Here is a 10,990-nt window from a genome sequence, read left to right as displayed (position 1 = left end):
TGCTGTTAATATAATTATCCCATTGATAAATACCCCTCCCCGCCCAGGCCCTTTGGACAACACAGATACTCTGGCCGCGGAAAGCTGGGCTCCGCCTCCTTCTAGGTAGTGACATGTGCACTGCAATTTTTTTCACTTTATAGATGAGAAAGGAGAAACTCAGAAATTTAAGTAACTTGCCCAAGGGCACACAGTAACTAAGTGGCCATTCTGGATGTAAACCCAGTCAGAACAAGACCCACTCTCCTTAACTAGCTTCAGGAGAACCTTAAAATCTGTGTATTTGGACATACTGCAGTCCGTGCAACAATTCTGAGAGAAGTATTACTAATAATTATTATTCATATTAAGTAATGAGTTATCACTAGTGAGTTCTGTGATTCTTGCAACACCCTATGAAAATCGGTGCTACTATTATGATTCCCATTTTAGGGATGAAAGACTAAGGCCCTGAGAGGTCACTCAGTTCTAGGGGGCAAAACTCATTCATCCTGAAGCCAGAGCCCCACAACAGCTTAGCTGTTGCCCCCTTATGTAGTATTTTATAGGGAGGCAGACTCCTCCAGACTCTGATTATGGAGGCTAGCCTGGAAGGACAGGCCTTCCTTCTCCAAACTTTGTCAGAGCCAGCTTTGCCTGGTAATCTGAGGAGCTTTGAGAGTGTAATGAGTCTTGATGCTATCTAAAACCAGCTGGGAGCTGCTCTTCTCTCTTGGGTCTGCTGCTTTGCACCTGTGGAAGCATCTTCACCCAGAATCTCAGCAGAGGGCAGATCATTTGCCCTAAGATGTGATGATGGAGCGCCCTGCAGCAAAATTTCCTTGTCCCGTTATCATTATGTTCCCTTCCCTTTACAATCCCTCCATCACACTGGCTGGAAAGTCATTATTGGACGCTCTGCACCTTCCCCAGCCTTTGGGTTAAGGGGCTGTCTCCCTTTAAGAATGCAAATGTTGTGCATGTGGCACCCCCCCATGTGGCTCGGTGGTTGAGCTTCGACCCATAAACCAGGAGGTCATGGTTGGATCCTTGGTTAGGGCACAAGCCTGAGTTGGGGCTCATCCCCAGTAGGAGAAGTGCAGGAGGCAGCCAATCAGTGACTCTCATCCATGATGTTTCTATCTCTCCCTTTCTTTTCCTCTCTTTGAAACCAATAAAAAAAGTATTTTTTTTTTTTTTAAAAGAATGCAAATGTTGCAATCGATCCCCCATGTACCCTGAACCTACCACCTCTGGGAAAGAAAAAAACCTCTCATTCTTTTTTTGGGGGGGGGGTGGTGGTGGAATTTTATAAGAGTTTATTTGAGCCAAACTGATGACATATCCTGGGGAGCAAAATCTCAAATGCTCTAAAACTCTCATTCTTTGTAATGGGCATTAAAATGTTTCTGGAAGATGGTTTGGCAAATAACTACATATTGCTGCTGTTGTCATGTGGGTATACAGTAGGCACTGAGTAACTGCTTTGCATATATGTTCCTTCTGCCTGGAATGCTCTTCCTCCATTACCTACACTGCTCCTTCCTTTACCTCCATCAGTTTTTACTTGTCACTTTCTTTGTGGGGCCTTCCATGACCCCAAATTTGATTACACCCTGCAGTAGTCCTGATTCCGTTTCCCTGTTCTGTTCTTTCCCTAGCACTTACCACTATCCTATATACTTCATTGTTTTTATTCATTTTATTGTCCGTCTTGCCCCACTAGAAGATAAGTGCCAGGAGGGTAGGGATTTCGCTCTGTTTAGTTCATCACTCTATCCTCCAGTGCCCGGAACTGGGAGGAAGGAAAGGAAGAGAAGGCAGGAGGAGCTTCCTGGGCCATTCCAACCTATTCTGACTACCCTGCCCCCGTGGAGAAATGAGTATTTCTTATTCGTGCTGTTTATTCAACATTTGCCATATCATCTGCCTTTGGTGATGTCACTTGTGATATCACCCCATTCTGCTATTTGACTTGGCAGTTGTGTATCTCATCCACCTGAGCAGATGGTAAATTTCCTGTCTCATTCTTTGTATCCAGCCACCCCAGTACCAAGAACAGGGCTGCATTTCTACAGGTTCCAGGGCTCTTCAGATTTCAAAAAGAAAATTTTCACATACCCCTCCCTCCTTTCCCCCACCTTGCCCTCTTCTCTCCCCAGTTCATCTCCATTAATATTAGATTTAACTTCTTAAGTTTGATATTTAATTATTTAAGCTAAAAAAATTCATTGAATTTTATGAATAACATTTAATATTTGTTTAATGGGGGTCAATATGTGAACTATTTAATTTCTTAACATGACACCTATATTTTTTCATTAAATGAAACAGAAAATTCTGTACCTTGACTATGATCTTGTCATAATCTGCATCCCTTGATTTCTCTTTACTGTTAGGAGGAATTTTTAGAAATTTGTTCAAGTGGTGAAAAAGAAATGGAGAGAATGAGTCTTATTCCTGGGAGGTGAGTAAGGCCCCTAGCCTTCCAGAGTAAGGGAAATACACAGCTAGGGATTACCCTTAGTGTTCTGTATGTGTTTTTGAGAAACATACTTTAACTCATTTTTTTCAATTACAGTTGACATACAATATTATATTAGTTTCAGGTACAACATAGTAATTAGACATTTATATAACTTATGAAGTGATCACCCTGATAAGTCTAGTACCCACTTGCCACCATAGGCCCTTACTTTTTTTATAGCATTACAAATGACTACAGCAAACACTGAATTTGTCCTTCCTTTCTCTTCCTGCATTTCCCCAGGGTTGGCTGTAATGTGGGCTGGTGTCGCATCTGACTCAAAAGTGGAAGGGACTGTCTATGAATATATAATTTTTATTATCTAGGAAAATCTAAAAATGTGAACAAATAAGCATTTACTACATTGGTTTGAATATGAAATTTCATCATTATATTGTATGAGTGTGATGATCTTGGTACCTGGCATTTGTTAAAAGTATAGTAAAAGGCGCCGTTCAGATTGGTTTGATTCTAAGAAAAGCACATCAGATTGGGTCCTGCATAACTCTCTACAAAAAAAAAAAACTTGAAGGTCCTCATGAGCTGTGTGTGAGAGGGGGACGACTGGAAGAAAGAATGGGTGGATGATAGGTGAATTGTTCTGTGAGGAAGTGGGTAAATGAACAAATGTGTGATGGCTGGAGAGCTGCACAAATGATTGAATTTGCTGGGCTCCAAAGGTCCTTGGGCCCACCACACCACTGACAACATGATTTCAAGGATATTTGTTTACATGCTGGTCTTCCCTACCAGATTTTGAGCTCCTCGAAGGCAGAAAGTTAATTTATCATTTTTTGTATCCTGGGTCCCTAGCGCATGTCTGGCACACTGATGGAGGTATTACTTAGGATGGAGATTTGGCTGCTGTTACATTCAGTATCTCATCTGTGCAACCAGAAGGAGGGGAAGGCATGCGTGTCCTCTTCAAAGGCTGGACCTGGAAACTGCACTTATTACTTCGGCTCTAGTCCCAGAAATTCATCATATGGCCACACCTGGCTGAAAGGATGCTTGGAAATTTAGTCTTATTCTGGGTGGCCTTCTGTCCATCTAAAAATCAGTGGCTCTGAAAACAGCCGAAATGGATATTGAAAGGCAATTAGTCTCAGCCACCTAAGTGAGCAACACATTCTTATTTGTTAAATAAATATAAACAAATAAGTGAATCTAACTGATATTGCAAGTCTGTATTCTGAGAAGGAAAAGCATGTTGAATCACAGAGTTAAGTGAAAAAAGCAAAGTAGGGTTGATGGGTATAGTATGCAATTCTTTGCTGCCTTTCTTTGCTAAGAGACATTTTGTTGAGAATGGCAATGGGCCCAGATAAAATATTCCACTTTCCAGGCTCCGTCCAAGTGGCCAGGTGACGCCACTGTGGCCAATGAGATATAAATAAAAGACAGCTGGAGACCTCTGGGGATGTTTTGCTTTGATACAAGTATCACTTTCCCTCTTTCTTCCTACTTCTTCTTGACTTCTGAAATACAGATGTGAGAGTGAAGGGGGAGTGGTCAACTTGTGACTAAGAGACAATAAACAAGAAAGCAAAAGCCACACTTAAGTTTGAGTCAAAAGATGGAAAGTAGCTGGGACATTGATGATGTCATGACAATGCTGCCTGACCTTGATCGCCTGCCTCCAGATTTCTCGCTAATGAGAAACAGAAGTGTGTACTTGGTTAAGCCAGGATAGTGGCTTTCTGTTTTATGCAGTCTAACTGGTGTATATGTCTTATTGGCTATGTAGAATATCTCTAGTAGGATACACAAGAAAGTGTAGCCAGAGCCACCTCTCCTGGGAAGAGAAGTCATGAGTGATTGGAGGAAGGGAGCAAGAGAGGGAGGGAGGGAGAGAAAAGTATCATTTCGTTGCCTCCATTACAGACCCTCGAACCCCCAACCTAGGTAGGTGCCCTGACTGGGAATCGAACCCACAGGACGATGCTCCAGCCGAGCCACTCGGCCAGGGCTGGGAGTTGTAATTCTTATACTCACTTTCATTTTCGTCTTTTACCCATAAAAAAATTCTTATTTTTAGAATAGGGAAGGAGGCAGGGAGATGTATGAAACACAAAACACACACCCATATCTAGAAGGCAGAGGAAGGAGCATTAGCTGAGGGTCATTTCTATTAGGAACCACGTGGCAGTGACGATCACCAAGTGAAAAGCAAACTGATGGTGCAAGTGCAGTTTGTCATAATCATAGTCACAAGGATATGCATGTTTGAACTCTGTTATAGTTTTAAATAGTAAAATAAGATTAACTCATGTTTATTCTGCAACAGCACATACTTGTTTCTTTCCTAATATTACCTGTGGCGTGAAGACATGGGAAAAGTGAAATTTATTAAAAGATATATTTTAATTTAAATAAAGCTTCATATTTAAAAAATCAAGTTGGTCATAATTATGTACCTTCCTTATAAAATGACACGGTTTTGAAAAATCCTTTAGAGGGCTGATTTTACCACTCATATGTTTACAAAGTGCTTTTATAGATATCATGCCAGAGAAAGTATGACGGGCTATTTATTTTACTTCTCTACAAAATGTTTACTATTCTTCAAAGACAATGTACATGAGAATGTGATGTCATTCGAGTAAATAGGCTGAGAAACAAAAGAAAATTCAGAACATTATCAATAAATTCTAATAAAACTGATAATAAGATCAGCTGCAATTTGAAAGGGTCACTGAAGAAGATCGCAGCTGGACTGAGTAGCAGCATGTGTGATGAATTACACATTTATTATGTACCGAGTCTAGAATCCTTACCATACTACCCCTACGCCAGAAAACATGTGTCATCTTGTTTGGTGGTGATTTGCTAAGGTACAGATACAAAGAAATATATTTCTTAGAAGAGCACTGATATTAGGCTTAGAACAGGCTTAATAATAATGGGTGGGTCCTCTTGAAATAAATATCTTTTTAAATACTTAAACCTAGTAGAATTTAAAAGAGGATATTTTTCTTCCAAATCACAGCAAGATAAAAGTAAACCAAACACAATCTGCACAATAAAAGACAGGGAAAAAGTAATTAGAATCATAAACAAGCTTGAAGCATAGGCAAGGTTACCAAAAACCAAATACATAATTTAACAATACATGTAAATGAGTTAAACCACTTATTAGAAGATGAAGACTCAAAGTTTGGATAAAAAACACCCTAATAATTTGCCTCTTATAAGAGATACACCTAAACAAGATAATACAAAAAGGTTAAAAAAATCACAATGCAAAACTGTAACCCTAACTTCACGCGTTAGAAATATCACCGTGGTGCTTGCTTTTCAGTTTGGGGATGGTGGCGGTGCTAAATAACTTCTAGTAGAACGCCAGGATATAATGATTAAGTATGAACCTGACTGTATTAGCAAATTGTTCATGCTGAACCCCTCACTCCTTCAAGACTGCCCTCCTCACCTTTATGTGCCCAGGAGCCCAGTGAGTGTGTGGTGGGTGCATGTGCTAGTGCAGAGGATCAGTAGGAGGGTGCCGCTCACTTTCATCTTTTGCACCACAACCGGAACTTGGATACATACCCTTGAGGCCAGAGAAGGCCACAGATGCCAACGACTATTCCAGAATAGATTGTTGGGCCTCCAAGACATCAGGCCAGGAACTATTGCCATAGCCATTAAGAGTGAAGGCTGGCCCTGGCCAGATAGCTCAGTAGGTTAAAGCATTGTCGCTATTCAGCAAGGCTGTGGGTTCAGTCCCCAGTCAGGGCACACACAATTAACCAATGAATGCATAAATGAGTGGAACAACAAATCAATGTTTTTCTCTCTCTCTCAAATCAATTAAAAAAACAAAACAGAGTGAAGACCATGGGAGGACTGGGTGGGAAGGGTTGTTTTCAGGGAGGAACGATTCTAGATGTCACTCAGCCCCAGTTTCCCCCCACTTTGGCATTTCCCACGGGTGCTGGTGCAGTCTCACCCTCCAGGAAGAGTGGTCTGACTTCCTCAGTGTTACGCTCTGCTCCTCAAAGTCATGAGGAACCCAGACAAGCGAGGCAGCTCTGCTACCTTCCATACATGGTTTTAAAGTCTGCTCCACTTGTGACCATTTCTGATGAGCAGGAAGGCAAGAAGGATAGAATGCAGAGCAAGTGTCTTTAAGAATATGAAATTAGAAATTGTAGGGTCACTTCTACTCACGTCCTATTGGTCAGAACTTAGTCACATGCAGTAAGTAGTAAGGGGAGGAGGATGATGGGGGTGATAATACTGAGAAATGTAGTTTCTAGCAGAGTTGCCTGGGACCCAGGAAGAAGAGTTTAGCCATCAATCTGCCAAAATTATCATCAATGGTCTGTGCAAGGCCCCTCACTTGTTTCCATTCATTCATTCACTCACTTTTATAGCCAAACCACACACACTCTCATGTACCTTGGCAATCACTTTACTGTGTTTAAAGTACATACTTTTGTTTATATTTTCAAAAAATATGTATTTTGTGTGTGTGCCTGTATTTCTGAGTCAATTTTACTGAAGTAAAATTTACATTAAGTAATAGTTGAACTGATCTTAGACAAAGGAGCAAAGGCATTTCAAAAGGATAGTCTTTTCAATAAACGGTACTGGAAGAACTGAATGTCCATAGCAAAGAAAAAACAATCTAGACATGACTTTCCATCTTTCACAAAAATTAACTCAAAATTCGTCCTAGACCTACATGTAAAATGCAAAACTGTAAAACTTTTAGAGGAAGACAGGACAAAATCTAGGTAACTTTTGGGTTTAGCAATGATTTTTTAGATACAACGCCAAAAGCATAAGTCATGAAACAAAAAACTGGTTGGACTTTATTAAAATTAAAAACTTCTGCTCTGCAAAAGACATGGTTAAGAGATTGAAAAAGTCACAGCCTAAGAGAAGATATTTACAAAACACCTATCTGATAAAGGACTTGTATCCAAAATATACAAAGAATTCTTAAAACTCAACAGTAAAAAAACCAAACCACCCAATATGAAAACCAGTAAAACATCTCAGCAGATACCTCACCATGAAGATAAACAGACAGCAAATAAGCATACAAAAAGATGCTCAACATCATTTGTCATTAAGGAATTCCAAATGAAAACAATAAGGTACATATCAGTATTTAACTTTATACAAAATTACCAAACTGTATTCCAGAGTGATGAACCACTTTGCATTGCATTCCCACCAGCTGTAAGTAAGCATTCTAGTTGCTCTGCATCCTTAATGGTAGTTGGTATTGTCAGGTTTTTCATTTGAGCTGTTTTGTGATGTAGTAGTATCTCATTGTTGTTTTAATTTGCAATTCTTAATGATTAATCATATTGAAAATCTTTTTATGTGCTTATCTGCCATCTATGTATTTTATTTGGTGAAATGTTTGTTCAAATCTTTTGTTTTGTTTTTTAAGTGTATGGTTTGTTTTATTATTGAGTTGTGAGGTTTCTTCAGATATTCTGGATATAAGTCAGTATCAGTCAGGGGCCAATCAGGAGAATTATTAATAGGAGATTGGAGTAATGAGGAATTGACTCGTGTTAAAGACAACTCTGACAAATACAGAAATGGCAAGGACAGGGGCAACCTCTACTGGCAGGGCTGAGATAGAGTGTCTGAGGTGGAGCTCCAGACCTGTTGGAAAGAGCACAGCGTGGTTCACCTGTGGATACTAGAAATCTGCCATTTAGGGTTTTGGAGATGTTGTCCACAGGGACATACCATACCCTGGAACTTGCTGCATAGTCACCTGAGGGGTTGTGAGAGAAGCAGTTCACAGTCAGGTGCCATACTGGGGCACACCACTTTGAAAAGGTGCTGAGGTAAGCTTCTAGAGGCTGGGCACTGCTGGTTGCCCTGTGCTACCAACACTGGAAGCTGGGGGAGCTGGAGCCAGGCAATGGAGAAAGCTGTGCCCTGCAGGAGCCCAGTGCAGGAGAGCTGGCTGCAGGACACAGAAAGAGATAATTCCTTCCTCCCTCAGTGTCTCTCCAGCACCCTCTGCTGCCATATCATACCAAAGTCACAGGTGAAATGTTTACCCGGCCCGCCTCCATTATCACAGAGCAGGCAAAGAAGGATGAATTTGGTGCTGAGAAGCAATAAATTGATGACTGGCACAAAATTACTTAACATATGTGTGTTTTGCTAATACTTCTTTAAGGCTGTGGTTTGCCTTTTCATTTTCTTAAGTGTCCTTTGGAAAGCATAGGTGTGTAATTTTGATGATGCTCAATGTATCCATTTTTTCATTTTGCCACTCATGTTTTTTTTTAAATCGTCACCGGAGGATACTTTTTTCCACTGCCTTTGGGGGGGGAGAAAGAAAGGTCAATGTGAGAGAGACACATTGATTGGTCGCCTCCCTCTCATGCATCAACCGGGTCTGGGGATCGAGCCTGCAACTGAGGTACATGCCCTTGGCTAGAATCAGACCTGGGACCCTTCAGTCTGCAGCCAACACTCTAACCACTGAGCCAAACTGGGCAGGGCTGGTGTGTGCTTTTTAAGTTTTATGTAAGGAGTTTTTCTCCCAATCTAGGTCCCAAAGATACTCCCTTGTATTTTCTCTGTTAACTTTAGAGTTTTATTTTTCATATTGAGGTCTTTCATCATTTAGACTGTATCTTTTTATTTGGTGTCAGGCAAGGATCCTGTTTTATTTTCTCCTTACAGTAAGCTAGTTTCATCTGCCCCTTCTTCATTGATTTGTGATGCCTCCCACCATATACTCATGGTCTGATTTTGACTTTCCTGTTGTGTTCCATGGTTATTGGTCTGTTTTGCTGCCAAAATAGTGTAGCTGTTTTGCTTTCTCAGCTTTTCCGTGGCTTTGCAGGGCGCTGCTCCTCTTCTTTTTTAAGGGTGACTTAGTCCTGTTCATCCATATAAAGCTTAGAATGAGTTTATCAAGTTCTCGGAAAGTACACCTGGAATTTTTATTGGAATTTCATTGCATTTATAGATTAATTCATAAAGAACTGACTCCTCTATAATATGAAATCACTCCCTCCAACAGCATAAGCCTTCCCTCCATTTATTCAGGTTAATTCCTATATCCTTATTAGAGTTTAAAAGTTTTCTTCATCGGTTTCTCCTGTATTCTTGGCTAAGTTCATTACTAGATATTGTACATGCTTTTTTGTTGTTGTGAATAGAAGTTGGTTACTGCTGGTGAAGAGAAATGTTATGGATTTATTTTCTTAGGTTAATCTTGTATGTAATGATTTTACCAAATTCTCTTAATAGTTTTAAGTCTATTTGTTGATTCTCTGTTTTTCAAAGCAAATGAAAACATTATCCTCACATAATAATAGTTTTATTTCTTCTCTTCTAACTCTTCTATTTTTTATTCTTTCTTCCCTGATAGCTTAGTCTAGAACTTCAATTATTATACACCAAATGATAGCAGTATATTTGGATTCTCTAATTTATTCCAGACTTCAAAGAGAATGCACTTAAAGTTTCTTCATTAAGTGTAATGATTGTTTTAAGTTTGTCTCTCCTATGTCCAGTTTGCTATTATTTAATTGTAAGCAGGTGATGAACTTTATCAAATGCTTTCTCTTCATCAATTGAGATGTTGTATGACTCTTGTCCTTTATTAATGAGGTGATTTCTGAAATTGAGCGAACTTGGAATTCCTGGGATAAACCCTACTTGATCAAAAGTTATTTTTTAGAATATATAACTGTGTTAGTTAACTCATGTTTTATTTAGGACTTTTGTATCTAGAACTTAGGTAAAATGAAGCGCTTTTTTTCATTTATTGCTTTGTCCTTACTGATTTTGGAATCAAGATTACACTGGTTCCATAAAATAATCTGGGCAGCTTTTGCTCTTTTTTCAATTTTCTGGAAAAACTTACATAAAATGGGAATGAACTGTTTCTTGAATGTTTGGTACAACTCCAGAAATTCATAAACTTTTCACTATTCTGACTCCCCCAACCCCATTGTTTTCTACTATTAATACGTTTTGAAAGATTTGGTTTAAATTAATAAGTGTGAGCCTGTTTCTTTCCCCAGATGCCTATACCTGTAGAGAAAGTACACACACAGCCCTTAAGAATGGGGCCACCACAAACAACGTCAAGCACCTCGACCCACTGTCAACCCTTTTACAATCCGTAGGTAGGAAGGCTTCATCCCTCTCCTCAGGTCCCTCCCCTTCAGCCCTCCCTTTACCCTGGGACAGATGACTCAGCTTCCCGCGTCACTGGGTAAAGGGATCCCTAGGGACTAGCTCTCGGCAATCTCACCTACCCACTTACAGTGACTGTATACCCACATCCAATCACACCTCCTTCCAGTCTCAGAAAAGGAGTTGTCCCTTCTCAAGTCCAAGGCAAGCCTATAAATGTGCTCCAACCCTCCTCCCTGTTTCTCCCAGGAACTACACTCCTTTAGACGCCCCCTCTCTCCTGAAATTTAAATGCTCTCTCCCTACAGGACTCCTCTTCCTCAGTCCAACAACATAATCAAATCTCAC

The sequence above is a fragment of the Miniopterus schreibersii genome, assembly GCF_964146895.1.
Source record: "Miniopterus schreibersii genome assembly, chromosome: 1".
NCBI lineage: Eukaryota > Metazoa > Chordata > Mammalia > Chiroptera > Miniopteridae > Miniopterus > Miniopterus schreibersii.
The sequence above is the reverse complement of the archived record's forward strand: the minus strand, read 5'-3'. Positions refer to the sequence as shown.